Source organism: Cervus canadensis, chromosome 6 (genome assembly GCF_019320065.1).
Source record: "Cervus canadensis isolate Bull #8, Minnesota chromosome 6, ASM1932006v1, whole genome shotgun sequence".
Classification (NCBI taxonomy): domain Eukaryota; kingdom Metazoa; phylum Chordata; class Mammalia; order Artiodactyla; family Cervidae; genus Cervus; species Cervus canadensis.
The window spans coordinates 16,468,512-16,486,483 of record NC_057391.1 but is presented as its reverse complement, the minus strand read 5'-3'; the positions used below and the strand labels follow the sequence as shown (position 1 = coordinate 16,486,483).

Genomic DNA, 17,972 nt, shown 5'->3' with positions numbered 1-17,972 from the left:
GGTAGACACATGCATCGCCGAGATTACCCAGCCTCACCCAGCACAGCAGAACTGCCCCGCTGACATGTAGACTCATGAGCAATAGTATTACTACATGGTAGCTATTTTAAGTCTCTGTGTCTGGTTTTGCAGCAGTGGAAAACTGATAAATTATGATATAGTAAGCTTTTTGAAGGGAATGAATGTATCTGCTTTTTCTTCTAATTATTAATAATTCTAGGCAGATGTCTTGTTAAAAAGCCTTGAGATGCAATTATATTTGTTTTCTTCGTAATTTGAAAACAGGGAGACCATTAAAATTGAAGTGAGGTGAGCAAAGAGGAGAAAGTGGAAGGAAATTTTGTCAGTGATCTCTTGCAGGTACAGATCATGTATGGGTAAGGATTTTGGATTATATTTGGATCCCAATCTAAAAAGTCCAGTAGGCCAATTCTTGTTTGTTTGTTTGCTTTTTACAAAACATCCCACAGTTGGACTTTTCTTGATTTCTTCCTAATATTACTTTCAGGTTAAATATTTAAGAATACTAACTACTAGAGGATTTTAAGCAAAGGAGTGATATGATCTGACTTAGGTTTTAAAAAGTATTCTGACTACTGTGTAGAGTGTAAACTGTAGCTTACAAGTAGTCAAGGGGCACAGATAGAGTGGGGAGGCCAATTCATAGATTACCGTAATAGTCCACAGTGATGCAGAAACTAAAAAAACACAGAACTCCCAAGCAAAACCATGATGTGTGCATGTGCTCAGTGGCTCAGCTGTGTCCGACCCTTTGTGACCCCATGGACTGTAGCCCATCAGGCTTTTCTTGTCTGTGGGATTTTCCAGGCAAGAATATTGGAGTAGGTTGCCATTTCCTCCTCCACAGGATCTTCCTGACCCAGGGATTGAACTTGCATTGGCAGGTGGATTCTTTACCACTGTGCCAGTTCTTCTTATTGCCATTAATTAATATAAATCAATTTTATCGTAGGCTGTTTAAAACTTTTTCTGTATTTTCCATATACTCTCACTTAAGAAAGAATGAAATGTTTAAAAATTGGCCTTTTAAAATAATAAACTCATGGGTTTATTTAAAAGCTCATCTCTCCTCCAAACACTAAGGAGAAAGGTGAGAATGGAATAATAAATTATAAAATATGTGAGGCTGTGTTATATCTATATTTTTGGAAAAGTCTAAGCAAATTTTTTATTGTAAGAGTGAACCTCTGAGTTTGGCTTGGTTTGTATTTAAGTACTATAACCGCCGAACTTGTTCTTTTTAAAAGAAATTCTTTCATTTTTAAGGAAAAGGCTGTGATTGAAGTACAAAAGATATTCTTAAAAAGAATTGAACCATCTCATATTTAACAAAATAATTATATTGTATAAATACATATAAGTAAGTAGATTTAGCAAGTGTTTTTGAATATGGGAAAAAATGCTGTGCAAATTTAAAACTGAATAAAGCTTCTTAGGAAAAATGTAACAAAGTTTAAGATTTTTACCTCAAGAGCATACAGGTTTTTTTCTCTTTAATGTGTATATTTTATGTAAGACTTTGAATGAAATAGCTTGCTTTTCTTGATTTGTTCCACAGTATGGAAGTGGTCCCCAAAAAGGGTCCTGCTACACTCTAAAGGGATAGACAGTCTTCTCAGACAGTCTCGCACCCTGAGCCCTGATAGCCATCTATTCAGATTTGTTTCCCAGCTTTGAACACTAATGATTTTAAAGCACCGCAACTATGCTAGATCTCAGATCTCCTTATCATAAAACATCCTTGAAATTCAGAAAAATATGGTGATGAACATGAGCCACCCTTATTCCTCTCACAATGCCTGAAAGGATCCTTATTACACACAGTGCCTAGCCCTGCCATTAGCAAAGTCATGAGCTCTGTCACTGTCAACCAAGAGGTTATAAACGTAAACATTTATTAACTCCAACTAGAGTAATCACTGCAATACAAGTAACTACAATCCTTTGTTAAGAAGAGAATAAAGATACTGAACTTTAAGCTCCATAATTTCTCAAGTACAGAGTACTATTTGAAATCTATTGAATATGCCATCATTTTATTAAAATCAATACAAGGTACCTCAATTCCAATTGTATAGTGAGATACAATTGTTAGAATAGTTTGCTATAATTTAATTATAAAGTAATACTTAAATCATACTAATTTGAAAACTACTTATTCATGCTAAATTCAAATTATTCTTCATATGCAGTTACTTGACTGATGTAAAATATGTGAAAAATTCAAAATTGCTTGTAAGAGTTATTAAATATTTTCAAAACATGAAGACTATAATTAAACTAATTAACCAATTTAGAAGTCTGCCAGGGCTTCCATGGTGGCTCAGATTGTAAAGAATCTGCCCGCAGTGCAGGAGACCTGAATTCGATCTCTGGGTTGGGAAGATCTCTTGGAGAAGGGATTGGCTGCTTACCCCAGTGTTCTTGCCTAGAGAATCCCGTGGACAGAGGACGCTGACAGGCTACAGTGCACGGTGTCGCAAAGAGTCCGACATGACTGAGTGACACTTTCAGTGAACTTCCAAACCCCAAACCAAGAATGTTTCCCACAAAGGTACCTTCCAGTACAATATTAATATTATAATCCCCAACATTAAATTCTAAAATCAATTCAAAGTACTCAAAATAACAAAAATAGCAGTGAAAACATTTGTTATTCATTCCTTTTTAAAAACTTTGTTTTCTCTGATTATAGAAAATTGTAATCCTTAGAGATTATCATTTAGATTGTGAAACATCGTCATATTTACATATATGTGACACGTCAAGATATCCAAGATATATTTATTCTGTGAAAAAAGCAAGTTGGGGGATAGCCTGTTAGTATAATCCTAGTTTAGTTAGTGGAGACTTTTTTTTTAATTGGAAAAATATAAACTAAATTCTTCATTAAACTCTTAAAAGTACTTTCCTGTATTTAAGGAGTACAGGAATATGGGGTTCTCAAAGATACTCTGCACCACACTTAAAGAGCTGCGTTAGAGTTGGTATCACTCTGTGTGTTGAATAAACTCATGTACCAGGTCATTTTGATGCTGGTGGCTTCCCTGCTCCAGCTCAGCCTGCAGGCCTGAGCTGCTCTGTGGAGTGTCTTAGGTGGTAGAGGACAAAGGAAAGAATACAGCCAGCAAAGGGACCCTGTTTTCAAAGAGAAACTCCTCTTCTTTATTCACTTCAGGACTTCTTTGAAAAAGTTTTCTGAAATTAAAAAGATATGAAAACCACCGTCCGAGATTGCTGTCCACATCAAGCAGAAGTTCTAGAACAGTTTGAGGGTATTTAGTACTTAAAACTTAAATGTCTCTACCTTATGTATATTTGGAGTTTTTAGCTTTTGAGAACATTTTCTCAGTTATTTTCATTTTAATCAGTTTAATCTGAGCAAGACAGATGGGAAAGCGTATTAGGAAAGAAGATATTTCTCCCATGATGAAATATTTCACATAATTTATAAATAGGTTGCCAATATAAATTAATCTGCTCTGTGGACAGTAAAGTTCAGAAAATATATCTATTTAAAATGGAACCAGTTTTATAGTGCTTCATATTATTTATATGTGATGCAATATCAAATAATTTCAAAGTAATCTGTTTTGATTATATATATTTTCTAATTGTTGTATAATCATTGTTTATGTAATAAAATGAGAAACTAAGGATATTGTGCTTTCTTAAATAATATTTTTACAATTTTTAGAAACATAAATATTAACTTTCCTTCTATAGGATATTCTTCCCCACCTCCAAATATCAGGGAAGATGAGGGAGACTTTTCCTTTTTATATTCCTTTTTCTATACTGTCTTGTTGTTGTTTAGTAACTAAGTTGTGTCTGGCTCTTGCCACCCCATGGACTCTAGCTTGTCAGGCTGCTCTGTCCATGGGATTTCCCAGGCAAGAATCCTGGAGTGGGTTGGTATTTCCTTCTCCAGGGGGATCTTCCCGACCCAGGGATTGAACTTCTGTCTCCTGCGTTAGCAGGTGGATTCTTTACCCCTGAGCCACCAAGAAAGTTGTACTGTTGGCTCTTTCTAAAAACCATGTGTGTGTATTCAATACATAATCTTAAAAAGTACAGTTCAATCCATAAGCAAAAGCTGCTTATTTTCCCAACCTTCTTATACCTTAACACATAGCCTTCTGCTTAAAATGAAGGAAATATGGAGTTTAAGGTGGAAACAAAGAAAGCATGTCCGTGGCTGGCCGAGTGGAAGACGTGCATGGACTGGAATAGAGCAATGTGTGTGGCAGAGCTTTGGTGGGCAGCTCCACTCAGTCCTCTTTTTGAGGTTCCTGGAGCAGAATTGATGCCGGGGCCACCTCAGCTCCAGACATGTAGAGCTCAGCTCAGCTGTCATTTTCTGTGAGATTTCTCTTGCAGCTCTTTGTTTATATAGCTTTATGATAAATTCAGTTTTTCTTAAGGCAACTGTGAATGGATGTTTTTTCTTGCAAGTAAAGAAGCTTGAATAGAACAATATTCATTGTAGAAAATACAGAAAATATAAAGAATTCAGGTCTTCTCTAATCCCACATTCCATAACTGTTAACTGTTTTGCTATTTCCTTCCATTATTTTTCTGAATGTTTATTCCTTAAAATTGTGATCTTACAACCTAGATTAATGTTTGCATGCCTTTTCAGTGTACTGAGCTCTATGATCTTATTTCTACTTCAGATGAAAATTAAAGCCAAGTGAAACAAGAATTGGAGAGACTAGTAGGTATGTACTTTTAAAACCTGAATTTTGGAGAGATTTAGTTTTACTTTTAAAAGAGCAGCAAAGAGGATGCTTCTAAGCTAATGAGAAAATCAGTGCTGTTTACAGTTTTTACAAATTCCCTCTGTGTTGCTCATATATTACATGTCTTGTAAAAGTTTGAATTAAAAGTTTTGTTAAGGGAGACCCAGTTTCCTGTTGTCAGGTGAAGCCTTTTTGTCACCTTAATAAATTCGCATTAGGCTTGTTTGAGCAGAAACTCAATCTTGATTGGATTCGAAGATGCTGAGTTACACTGAAAGTTCACTGAAGTATTAAATGTCACCTTATTGTATTATAAGAAGTAAGTAGCTGACTAGTGGGCTGGATACTTCATCCAGTTTTTCCATATAGGGAAGCAAGTTTATCAGAAGTTTGCTTGGTGAAGGTAGCATCAGAAGAGTGGGAATGAGTCATACCATTCCAATGTTTAAAGCCATCATTGTGTTTTGATGATTTGGTGTCCCATCATCTTCCTTGGATTGTTCCTGCAAGGTCAGTACCTGAATTTCTGAAAACTTTCCCTCTTAATACACCTCTGCTTTCATTCCAGTTTGTTCACAGGTACTTTAGTTGTGCCTGTCACTCTTGATTCCTATTTTTTGGTTAAATGACAACCTAGGAAATGGAAGGTTGAACCTGATCACAGCCCGTCCACCTCTGTGGAGGCTGTGGTGCATTAAGAGATCTATCACCAGAGATCCTCCTCACGGCTTAAAGTCCATCAAGAAAGTTGAAGGATTTCCTTTTCAAATGTGGAGGAGGGAGATTTACCAGAATTTGTTGGCTATCTCCTGTCACAACCATCAGCAGCAAATGTTCCCTGTAACAATTAAAATCACATGTTTTTCTCACATTTTTGACTACTGCTTTATTCTCAGGGAGGTCTGTGGACATCCTTCATCAAAAGGAAAGAGTGCCAAGATTGATTTATCTATATTTGCCATGGGAGTGGCCACATATAATGCTAAGTATTTACCATTCCTGAACTGGATGATCCCCCAACAGCTTGAGTCTATTATATATATATGAGCTTATTTTAAAATTTTAATTTTCCCTAACATAACAAGGGAAGAAATTAATTTTCAATTCTCTATATGTCATAATGCAGCTTTAGAGTCATAAAAGTGAAAAGTGAAAGTGAAAATTGCTCAGTCGTGTCCAACTCTTTGCTACCCCATGGACTATACAGTCCATGGAATTCTCCAGGCCAGAATACTGGAGTGGGTAGCTGTTCCCTTCTCCAGGGGATCTTCCCAACCCAGGGATTAAACCACCAGGTAAGCCTATTTTGGAGTCATAGGATCTGCTAAAATCATTAGTAAAGAGAAAAATATATCCAACACATCTGTCAAATGAATTTATCAAATATCCTATCAAATAAAATTTGAGTCTAGGAGGTATGTTGCAAATGTTGCTTTGTTTGGTTGGGGCATTCCTCGTTGAGGGAAAGCCATTTGGGGCAAAACTTACATACTCGGGAATGCTTACTATATAAGGAAGGAGCTAAATCTATAGAAAGGTCACACTCTTTAAGGCAATCGGAGGTAGGTGTTGGTTTAAAATAGTGCAGTATACATACTTCTGGAAGAAACCATGAAGCACAGCTTTTAGCTGGTTATTGCTAGCTCAACTAATTCGCTAACCATAAATTCCCTTGAAAAGCAAACCTCTTAGTACCGTGTAAAACATCAATTTTAGACAAATTTTCAATTGAATATTTGTTACAAAAGCAAGCCATTTTAAAGACATTAAAGACATTTTACAGACATTAATTAAAAAAATTAAATCGTGTTAAAGGATTATCATATATTTAGGTTTCTGTGTTCTTAAAAGAGAAGAATTTTTAAGTGTGCAACTTAGTTAAAGATATTTCTGTGTATTATTGTCTAACTTCATGAACAGGCTTTATGAGCAGCTGGCCTGAGAAGTTAAAGGAAAATATCCATAATGTTGTTTTACATTACGTGGCCACCTTTCTGTGTGAAGTAGTCAGGCTGAGAAAGAATTCTTTGATTTCAGTATTTGTTAATGAAGTTTATTCAGTCACTCAGCAGATACTTAAGTGCCTACTCTATGCAGCCAAGAGGTTGTGAGGATATAGAATACTACTCCCTGATCTTGAGGAGCTTGTAGACAGACAAGAGTGGGTCAGGAGGCAGTATTACAGGGCTAACACATTTAAATGTACAGTGATAGCTCTGTGTGATAATACGTAATGGAGATAATACATAATAGGGAAGGTCTGACTTGGTCTGGGAAGGCAGAGCAAGTGTCTCTGCAAAAGCTGAACTGAGATCTAAAAGAATGAGTTATTGTTAAGCAGCATTGAGGAAGGAAATGCTGTAATTAGGTAATCTGTGAAGGAACCTGATACTTTTGAAGAACTTCACTATGAAAAGAGATTGGAGGACTGAAGGGAGAGTATCCAGGTTCAAGATTACACTTCAGAGGTTAGTAGGGGCCAGACCATGAAGAATCTTAGAGGTCATTTTAAGGAATTTGATCTTGAGAGCAATAGGAAGTAGCAGAGAGCAATAGGAAGAAGCAGAGAGTAAGTACAGTAAGTTTACATTTTAAAAGTTAATCTATTTGAATTTGATAACTGTATAGTATTAATAATTCTTTAGAGGGTATGCTGTCTAATCCCAACTTGACTCCTTGGTGGTGGTGGTGATAGTAATAGCAGTAATACTTAACAGCCATTTAGCTTGCATTTAGTCTATTAATTTGAACTTTTATAACTAATTGTGTGATTATAAATGCTAAATGATATTAGCTTCATTTTACAGATGAGGATACTGAAACTCTGAAGGGATAAATAATTTGATCACGGTCATTAGCAAATAAGTTATCAAGCTGGGAACTTGCTGGGAACTGAGTCCAGGAGTTTTTGATGCTAAATCCCTGTTGGCTAATAGGAGCACCCTCAATAATAGACCCTTGTACTCTTTCTGGCCAAATTATACATTCAAACAAGTTCTCAAAGATGTTTTTAATAATGATAAATGAGTGCTTCTCTGAGACTGAGTTTTTAAACAAAATGAATAATAATAAAAAGCTTCTCTTAGTGTCCAGCAGAGGGAGCCAGAAAGACTGATATTTGAATACAGTGAAATTCTCCAGGTTAGGAATATACATTTATAAGCAATTCTGTTCAACTCATGTTAAAAATAACTATGTAAATGAAATATGTGTATTTTGATTTAAAAGTAATTGTGTATCTATGTATGGAAAATGAGGAAGGATGTGTAACAAAATGTAAAGTTGTTATTATCTCTTTAATTATGGTTTTACTAGGTTGTCTTTTCTGCTTTTTATGAATTTATATTAGTCTTGTATAATTTGTCTACCCTGAATGTGTGTTATATGATAAAATAGCTGTCGGTTTTTGTTTATATGGGTGAGATAAGGGCTATTAAATGGTTCATAAAGTGTTTAAAATGTTCTTCTAATCTAAAATGCATCACCAGTCGTTTTCTTGCATTATTGATTTGCTTGGGAAATCTCTTTCATATTAACTAGGTAAATTTAGGCCATTACTTGACCTGAATCTTCAAAATTTTGAATTATTATAATCTAAAGTTAAGAAAATATATTCAGTAGAAATAAAAGATGTATTATTTTAGATTCTTGATTGTCATATGAATAGGGACCTCTTAGAGTATAAAAGAAAAAATTCATGAATACTCTGTTTAATATGATTCGGATTTTGAACTGAGCTCATGACATCAGCTTCCTCTTACATCTATTTTGTAGAAATGTAAAAAGTATAAAACCAAAATAACTCTTCTGTGGACTGATGACTTGATAATCTTTGCCCTTTTTTTGACAGCTTGGGATACAAAAGCATTGAAATTTAGAATTAGAGTGTCTTGAATTTGAATTTTTACTCTGTCATTTGGTAGCTGTTTAATGTTGGCAAGTTACTGAATGTTTCTAATTTTCTTTCTCTTTATATGGAAAATGAAAATGGTAATAAAAGTCTTTTTGCTCAAGTTGAGGATTATGTGAAGGGAATGTGAAGTGCTTATTATTAATAATAAATATTAACTTATTATTAACAAACTAAGGTTTGCAACGTTAGTTTTATTTTTGCTGCAACCTCACTTCCAACAACTGAACTGAGCTGACTTATCCATTATGGAATCTATATTTACTCATACCCCCAGCTGCTAGAGAAATATAGATCTTTCACTAACTGTGCTAGCCTATAATCATAGGTATCCTGCCCTATATTCAGCTACTAAAGTGATAGCTACACATCACAGAATCCCTCCACCTTTTACCTTTTGCTTCATTTGATTTCTGTGTTAATCAACTTGGCTATAGAAATAGGTAACTCCCAGATTTCGGTGGCTTATAATCATATTACCTTACACAAAGACTTTGTGCAGAGTGGCGCTGCTCCACATGTTTTCAATCTTAAGACCCAGACTGAAGGAGCAGCCTCTGTCTGGACCTGCCATTTGCATGGTATTGAGAGCTCAGAGGGCTGACTGAAACTTGTGATAACCCTTAAAGCTTCAGTTCAGGTGTGGAGTGCCTCATGATGGCCAAAACATGTCGCCTGATTAGGTTCAAAGTCAGAGGCACAGACAAATACTGTTCCCACTGGAGGGTGTAGGCAAGTTATGAATTAATGGACAGGGATATAGAGCCTCTTCCAAGGATGGGTATGGTAAAGAGTGAACAGTAATATAATCTGCCACAATCTCGCCTCTTAACTTCCTTCCTTTCTGTGTACTAGATTTATTTATCCTTTCCTCAAGAAAAATAGCTCATGAATTTCTTCCAATCATGTTGAAGTCTTGAAGCACAGTAAAATTTCTACCTGTCATTTCTGTATGTAGACTTTCTTGACCCAGAGACAAGTCATCTTGCACCCTCTGTCTCCCCAGCGTACAGTGATGGAGCGGGGAAAGGCTGTCCACAGTAAACCCGTTTGTTAAGAAAGGGGAAGAAAGGAGGCATACAGCAGTCACTGTGCTGTGCTCAGTCGTGTCCGACTCTCTGCGACCCCATGGACTGCAACCTGCCCGGCTCCTCTGTCCCTGGGGATTCTCCAGACAAGGATGCTGGAGTGGGTTGCCATGCCCTCCTCCAGGGGATCTTCCCAACCCAGGGATCCAATCCAGGTCTCCTGCATTGCAGGCGGATTCTTTACTGTCTGAGCCACCAGGGAAGCCCAGGAATACTGGAGCGGGCAGCCTATCCCTTCTCCAGGGATCTTCCCGACCCAGGACTCAATCTGGGGCTTCCTGCATTGCAGGCAGATTCTTCACCAACTGAGCTACCAGGAAGCCAGAGCAACACATTCTTACAATTGCCAGGGTACAGCAGTCACTGGACCCTGGCAATTGTAAGAATGTGTGTGTGTGCGCGCGCGTGCATGCTCAGTAGCCCAGTCATGTCTGACTCTTTGAGATGCCATGGACTATAGCCCGCCAGGCTCCTCTGTCCATGGGATTTCCAGAAAGAATACTGGGGTGGGTTGCCATTTCCTTCTCTCAGGCATCTTCCTGACCCAGGGGTTGAACCCACATCTCTTGTGCCTCCTGCACTGGCAGGTGGCCTCTTTACCACTGCACCACCTGGAAGCCCCAATTATAAGAATATTCTTGGGTAAATATAGCAAGGCCTCCTTTTCTTTGCACTAGGGGATGCTCCTTGACTAGGCCCTGGTTGAGCTCCTGTGTGAGTCTCCCTCGTTCATCATTTTCTGTGGCCATTGGCTATGCCTTCTGTGAAGTGTTTCCTTTAATATATCATACTCATCCATATTGGAACAGTATTGGAGGGTATACCCTTCTCAGCTGGGGAATGAGATAAGTGTTGAGCAGCTTTCCTGGCCTGCCTCTCACTTATAGAAACTTGGGGACCCAAGATGATCTAGAAGAGTAATAGACCCTTAACTCAGGCTGGGGATTGTTTTGGAAGTTGTCTTTTGTCTTTTTATCTATTTGATTTCAGTCAGATCCATGTGCTATGAACTACATCCTCAATTCTTTGAGAAATGCATTTTTCTCTAGACATCAGTACAATTATCTTGAGCTTATCAGGCTTCTGTGGCACCACATCCTTCGTCTCTTCCTGTGGGGAGTTACCCTCCAAGCCACTTTGTTCCACTGAAAGAGTTTACTGGGTGAAAGGAAAACATTTGTTTCCTTTACTCACAACTCACTGAATAGTTTTGTATTCCCAAGTATGTGTGGGTTTTTTCCACACCAAGCAGTTCTCTGTGGGTACCAGCTGGGTGTCCTATAATGTAACTCAGTGTAGGCACTACCCAGAACTAGCTCAGCCCTCACAGCTTCAGGGATCAGTCATGTAGCTTTAGATGCTCCTCTCCCACTCGGTGGCTCTCATTAGTTCATGGGGTCGCGGAAGAGTCAGACACAACTTAGCAACTAAACAACAACATTAAGGTAATAATGACCTTAAATTTTAAAAAGGATACTCTGATTTTTTGTACATTATCCAAAACTATGGAAGGAAGTTGTGGTAGACAGTATTATTATTTGAGATTATCCAATCCCCTACTTCCTCAAAGATGATCATATGTGTGTGTGTGTGTGTGTGTGTCCCCACATGTGTGACTTTTGCACACCTCACAAAGACTCTACCTCCCATGGTTATTGATTTGGGGACTGCTCATATCATATACAGGAGAAGGCAATGGCACCTACTCCAGTACTCTTGCCTGGAAAATCCCATGGATGGAGGAGCCTGGTAGGCTGCAGTCCATGGGGTCACTAAGAGTCGGACACGACTGAGCAACTTCACTTTCAGTTTTCACTTTTCACTTTCGTGCATTGAAGAAGGAACTGGCAACCCACTCCAGTGTTCTTGCCTGGAGAATCCCAGGGACAGGGGAGCCTGGTGGGCTGCTGTCTATGGGGTTGCACAGAGTCGGACACAACTGAAGCGACTTAGCAGCAGCAGGAGCAGCTTGTCATGTGCTGTGGCCAAATTTGGGCCAGCCTTCTTGTTTCAATACTTTATCAAGAGACTGCCATGTTTCCTATAAGGGGTGTTCCTTCAGCCTTGGTTCTGGAGGGGCATCACAGGCTATTTCTACAGAGCTGACCCACAGTCTGCAACATAATGTTAATAGGACATACAAGTTTGTTATTTTGAGAAACCACTGAAATTCGGAGCTAATTATTACAACAAAATGAACACTGCAGGAACTGGAACCAGAAGTGGGGTGCTACCTTTAATACCAGTACCACCAAAAATAATAAAATTATGTAGGCATGGAGGCCAGGGGGCTGAAGCAAGGAAGCTGTAAGGGCAAACCACATAATGTAGTGGTAAACAAAAATGTTAGGTGTAAAATATTAGGCAACTTGGTGAAAAGACTGGAATTGTGATTGGCATCTACAGTGGGAGTATGTAAAAGTGAAGTGTTAGCTGCTCAGTCATGTTCAACTCTGCAACCCATGGACTGTAGCCTGCCAGGCTCCTCTGTCCATAGGATTCTCCAGGCAAGAATACTGGAGTGGGTAGCAATTCCCTTCTCCAGGGCATCTTCCTGACCCAGGAATCAAACCTGGGTCTCCTGCACTGCAGGTGGATTCTTTGCCACTGCTGCTGCTGCTAAGTCGCTTCAGTCATGTCCAACTCTGTGCGACCCCATAGGCTGAGCCACTAGGAAAACCCTATTATTGTATCAGGTAGGGTTCTCCAGAGAAACAGAATAGAATATATCTAGGTATCTATATCTCAAAGATATCTGTATCTAAGAGAGAGATACTTATTTACTTTAAGGAGTTAGCCTACATGAATATGGGACTGAAAAATCTGATTTGTAAGGCAGGCCAGCAGGCTGGGAACTCAGGCAGGATTTCTGTGCTATAGCCATGAAGCAGGATTGCTTATTCTCTCGAAGTTTTCTGATCTTGCTTTTTAGGTTTTCAAGTGATTGGATGAGGTCCTACCCTACATTATCAAGGGTTATCTCCTTTACCTCAGGTCAGCTGATTTCAGATGTTAATTACATCTACAAAATACCTTCATAGCAACATCTAGACTCATGTGTGACCAAACAACTGGACATCATAGCTGAGCCAAGTTGCCCTATAAAATTTACCCACATATATATATATATATATATATATATACACACACACACACACACACACACACATATAGTGCTGTTTTGAAGAGAGTGGAATATGAATACAGAAGGTACTTTCTAATAAATCTCATGATAAGGCAGCAAACAAATTAGTTTGATGACAACTAATAAACTGAGGATGTTTGAGCATCTAAAACAGAGGTTGGCAACTGTGGCCCACTGCTTGTTTTTTATAAATAAAGTTTTATTGTAACACAGCAGTGCTTATTTTTTGTATATTGTCTGTGGCTGTTTTCATTCTACAGTGACAGAGTTGAATAGTTAAAACAGAGACTGCATGGCTTGCAAATCCTGAAATACCATCTAACCCTTTATAGCAAGTGCTTGCCAATGCTTAAAGAATACATAGAAATGCTGCTTGTGGTTCTTGCTTTGTTATAGTTCATTCCTAGCTCAATATTTCCATTCAAGTATGAATGTATACTTATTAAACATTACAGTAGCAATGTTTTGTTTTTGAAAGCCACAGATTTAACTAGTTTCATAAAATTTAGTAATTTCTTAACTTTTGATTGCATAGACATTCAAATTTGGTCTTAGATCACTTGCTGAATTCAGTTTTTATGGACAAAATATATATGAATGCTGTTAGTTTTTAAATGAATACTTGTCTATCTTTGGGAATGAATAGAAAGTATTTTTTGTACAAAATTTTGTCAGCTTCATATTATTACAATTGCAGAATTCATTGTTTGTATCTATTTTCCTTCTTTTAAGATGGTAAAAAGGTGTATTTCTATGTCCAGCTCATCCCCTTTTTTTATATAATGGATTAAAAAAAAAAGTAATCTATTTTTTAATTTGCTCCTTTATCTGTAAAACTGAATCAGACTACAAGATGCGTTTGTTTCCCAACCAAGTAATAAATTGCAGCTTTGGTTAGTAGAGAGAGTCCAGGCCCTGGATTTAGACAGTCCTCGGTTTAAATGTAGTGGTTTAAAACAACAGCTATTTTACTTGCTGCTGACTCCATAGGTCAGCAGTTTGGGCTGGGTTCTGCTGCTTGGTTGTTCCCCTGGTCTTGTCTGGGATTACTCATGAGGCTGCCAAGTCATCTGGTAGTGCCTCTAAGGCTGGGTGGTCTAAGTTGGCCACGCTAATGTGTCTGGCAGTTTTTGCTCGATTGCATGACTGGGTGGTTGGGCTCTTTCTCTCATAAGATCTCTCATGCTCTAGGAGGCTAGCTTGCTTACCCTGTGTCAGCAGCAGCCCCAGAGGGGAAGCTGCAGGGTCTCTTGAGACTTCGATTCAATGTTCTACAAGATCACTTCTGCCACAGTTCAACTTGTCAAGTCCAGCCCAGATTTAAGGGATGAGAAAATAAATGCCATCTTTTGATGAGAATCATGGCAAAGTCATATTGCAAAGGATGGGTTTACAGGAGAGGAGGGAATTAATAGTAGCTGCCCAATCTAACACCATCAGTTGCTTAGTTTCTTATGCCCTGTTTGGAAAGTAGAAATAACAATGTGACTTAGAGAGTTTTTCTTGTAGTGTAACAATTATGTATATAAAGCACTTAGAAGTAGTTCTTAAAGAATTTTGAAATTGAATCTTTATTTTAAATGCTGTGTTTTATTATTGTATACTTAAATATCATGAGAATATTCATTCTTCTTCATTATTAATTTGGTCATGTATTTTTAATGAGGAGAAACATATTAAGACTCATTGGGAGCAAATCCTCTGTAAAATAACCATGCAGGAAGAGTTAGGCATATGTGTAGAACTATTATCCTTTTCATAATTAAAAAGAAAAGCAGTTAACTTCTAATGTGTTTGTAAAAACATGTATTTTCTTGTGACCCTCTGTCTGTACATATCTTTGTATTTCCAACTTTCAATTTTAAAAATACCGGCTAGTAGGGTAAGATTTATTATCAGTTTAATTCTCTAAGGGTCTTTTTAGTTCTAGCAAACATATTTTTATTTAGCTGTTTCTCTGCAAAGCCAAGAATAAATAGAAAACCAAAGAAACAAAAATATCTCTTATTTTTCACTGTAGTCAAACACCATCAGAGGCTCTTTTATAAGTGTATCTGTTTTGCTTTTTACTTTGTCAAGAATAAACATAGACTGTTTCCTAAACCTGTCCTGTTTTCAGACATTAGCAGAAATGTTTGTTAAAACTCATCAGAGGTATTACTGTGTTCATTGGTGTGTGTAAGGTAGGGTAGGAGGCATAATAGACCCTTCTTGGTTTTTACCTTTATACTGAAAAAAATTCACTCATGACACTTAGATGTTTAAAGAACTCTAATTTGAATACACTTTTCTCTAAAATTTTCTCCCAAATAACCAATTGCTTAGCATTTTAAAGGGGATCTTAAATAAGATCTTATATATCCAGCCTAAGAGCTCTATTCTTGTATGATACATATTTATCATTTGTTGTGTTCAAGATCTATGTATATATTTACTTTAGAATTTGATGCTTCTTCTGTTGCCAGAAGAATGTTAAAATAAAACAGGAAGGGTGAAATACGTAATATTATTAAATAAATGATACTTATTAAAATTGGAGAGGCAGTTTCCTATCTATTTTAAACAACCTCTTTTGGGCCCCTAGACAGCTCTAATAAAGGAGCAAATACCTGCAATAGTTAGTGGTAGACAGTCTGGTATTTATACGACAGACTAAGACTAGAATAGAATGAAACGGAGTGGTGAGGAAATCTTATCAAGGCAGTGCTGAGTCTTTTAGACTGTAGTTTGTTTAAAGTTATTATATTTATTTTTAAAATTTTATAGCACCTTCAGTATTTAAGATATTAGATTTTTTATTTAAGTAATAATAACAATAATTGTTGTTGTTTTTTCTTGACATTTTTATGTAGAGAAATTCAGTAAAGCAGGATTTAGCCTGTTAATGTCTTGGTCAGAAAAATGGTTGACAGGATAAATTTTTCCCTTCCTCTAATTGTTCCATTGAGTCCTGACTAAATAGTACTTTCAGATCATATAGTGGAAGACTTGAGTAGATAAAATGGGGCCTAATTAAATAAGGAAAAGGAAAAATCAGAAAGGGAAGAGAGTCTGGAATGTAGGAGAAAGATACTGGATGCACAGCTTTTGTTTTCCTGTTTTATTTTAACATTCTTTTTTTTTTTTTCTTTTTTTGTTATGTAAGCTCTAACTTGCTGTTATATAAGAAAGAAGAGTAAATAACCTTTGGACTAAATGGAATGGGGGAAATATTTCTAGCCATCATCAATCCAGTGAACTGTAGAACAGTTCTTAATTGTGCAGCCTAATCTTCAAGGAATGTTTATGCTTCATGAGCTTTGCTTTCTGCTGTTCGGTTGTGGCAGGGCTTGTCTTGGGTTTAGTAACGAGAATGGTGATAATTGTAGGGTACCGTGGAAGCCTTAAACTCATTGAGTTATGTACTCTAAATATGTATTGCTTTTTACATGTCAATTATACTTTAATAAAGTGGTTTAAAAAAGAGAGATTTTGGCTATCTTATTAACTTCTATATCTCTGGTGCCATGCCTGACATATTATTAGGTGCTTCATTAAAGTTTGTATCTGCAAATATGGAAGTTTTTATTTTTCATTTTTTTGATGTAAAGGACATCTAAGTTTATGATGCTTACTTTTTTTAAAGATACTTGCATTTTTATGTCAAAGATTTATTTTCAGATGATTTGAGAAGTTGAAATTTCTTAATTAGTAGAAACCACTGGATAAGTCTAACAAAAGAATTCTCTAATCATTCTGCAGCTAACTGCAATTGCCTTGTACAAAATCCCATAATCTCCCAGTGACTCAGTTTCTGCATAAATAATATGAGAATCAGTTAGCATTTCAATATGAGGAGGCTGAAGGAGGTAGTGGGGATAACACTTTTCAGGGATTTGTAGACATCATGAGCATTGCCTGGTGTGCTACAGTCCGTGAGGTTGCAAAGAGTCGGACATGACTAAGCAACTGAACAACAAGACGTCATGAAGGAATTTGTTTTTCTCCTCCAAGAATAGGAAACTACTGAAAGATTTTAAGTGAGGTGGCAGAGGGTGCTTGAAAGGGAGTGCTGGTGGTGTGACTTGGTTTTCATTCTGAAAATCACTTTGGCTACAGTGTGGCGAATACAAGGGAAGGGGCTGGAATGAATCTGGACAGACTGTTTAGGACATTAATGCAGTAATCCTGGTGAAGGATGGTGCTAACTTGAAGTAGGGTGATGTCGGTAGACATGGAGATGAGCAGGTGGATTTGAATAATGGGGAGGTAAAGTCTCTGAGATTTGGTACCAGGGGAACAAGGAGGGTCAGGTGTCAAGACTCATCTCTATATTTCCGTCTTGTACAACTAGATGGATGATAGTACCATTTACTGTGTTAGTGAAAGTTGGAGTAAGATCAAGCTTCAGGAGGAACATGTTTATAGTTTGAAACATGGAGGTACTTTTAAGACACTGAAGACGAATTGTCACAAAGGTATTTGAATATGTGGGCCTGAAGCTTAGAGAAGCCTCGGTTGCAGATGTGTATATGACAGTCATATGTGAACAGATTTTTTAATTACAATATGATGAAGTGCTTTGTCTACAAGCTCTGTTTAATTTCCTAATTTGTGGTGGTATTTCAAACCTGGTGATTTTTCTACTCATCTTTTTAATTTTTTTAGAATATGTATTTAGAATAAAATAATTTAATTTTTTAGAATAAAAAATTTTTAGAATTTTTTAGAATAAAAATTTTTATTTTTTAGAATAATTTTTAGAATAATTTTTTTAGAAAATATTTTACTAAAACATAAGATTTACAAAAGTTTTCAGACAAGCCACACAAAATGATCACAAGGTTTTTCTTGAAAGGAGAATTCTACACTTGACAGGAGGGTCACAGTGTTGCTAATAGGGGCTGTGATATTTGTTTAATGTTTCCATTTTGGTTCAAACAATAGAGCTTGTCCATCTACAGTGTCTAAATAAAGTTAGACTTGGCTGGAGAGCATATTCTAAAAAACTGGCTAGCTGTTTTTACCCAATGCAGTTAGATCACCATAAGACGGGAGAAAGGAACTCATAAAATAAACTAAAACTA

At 37.0% G+C, this 17,972-nt stretch overlaps 1 protein-coding gene across 1 annotated transcript in view; it reads left to right on the top strand.

The window, feature by feature from the left end:
- Positions 1 to 17,972, top strand: part of UACA (uveal autoantigen with coiled-coil domains and ankyrin repeats) — an 83,828-nt gene that overhangs the window by 16,388 nt on the left and 49,468 nt on the right. The gene's annotated exons all lie outside the window — the stretch shown is intronic.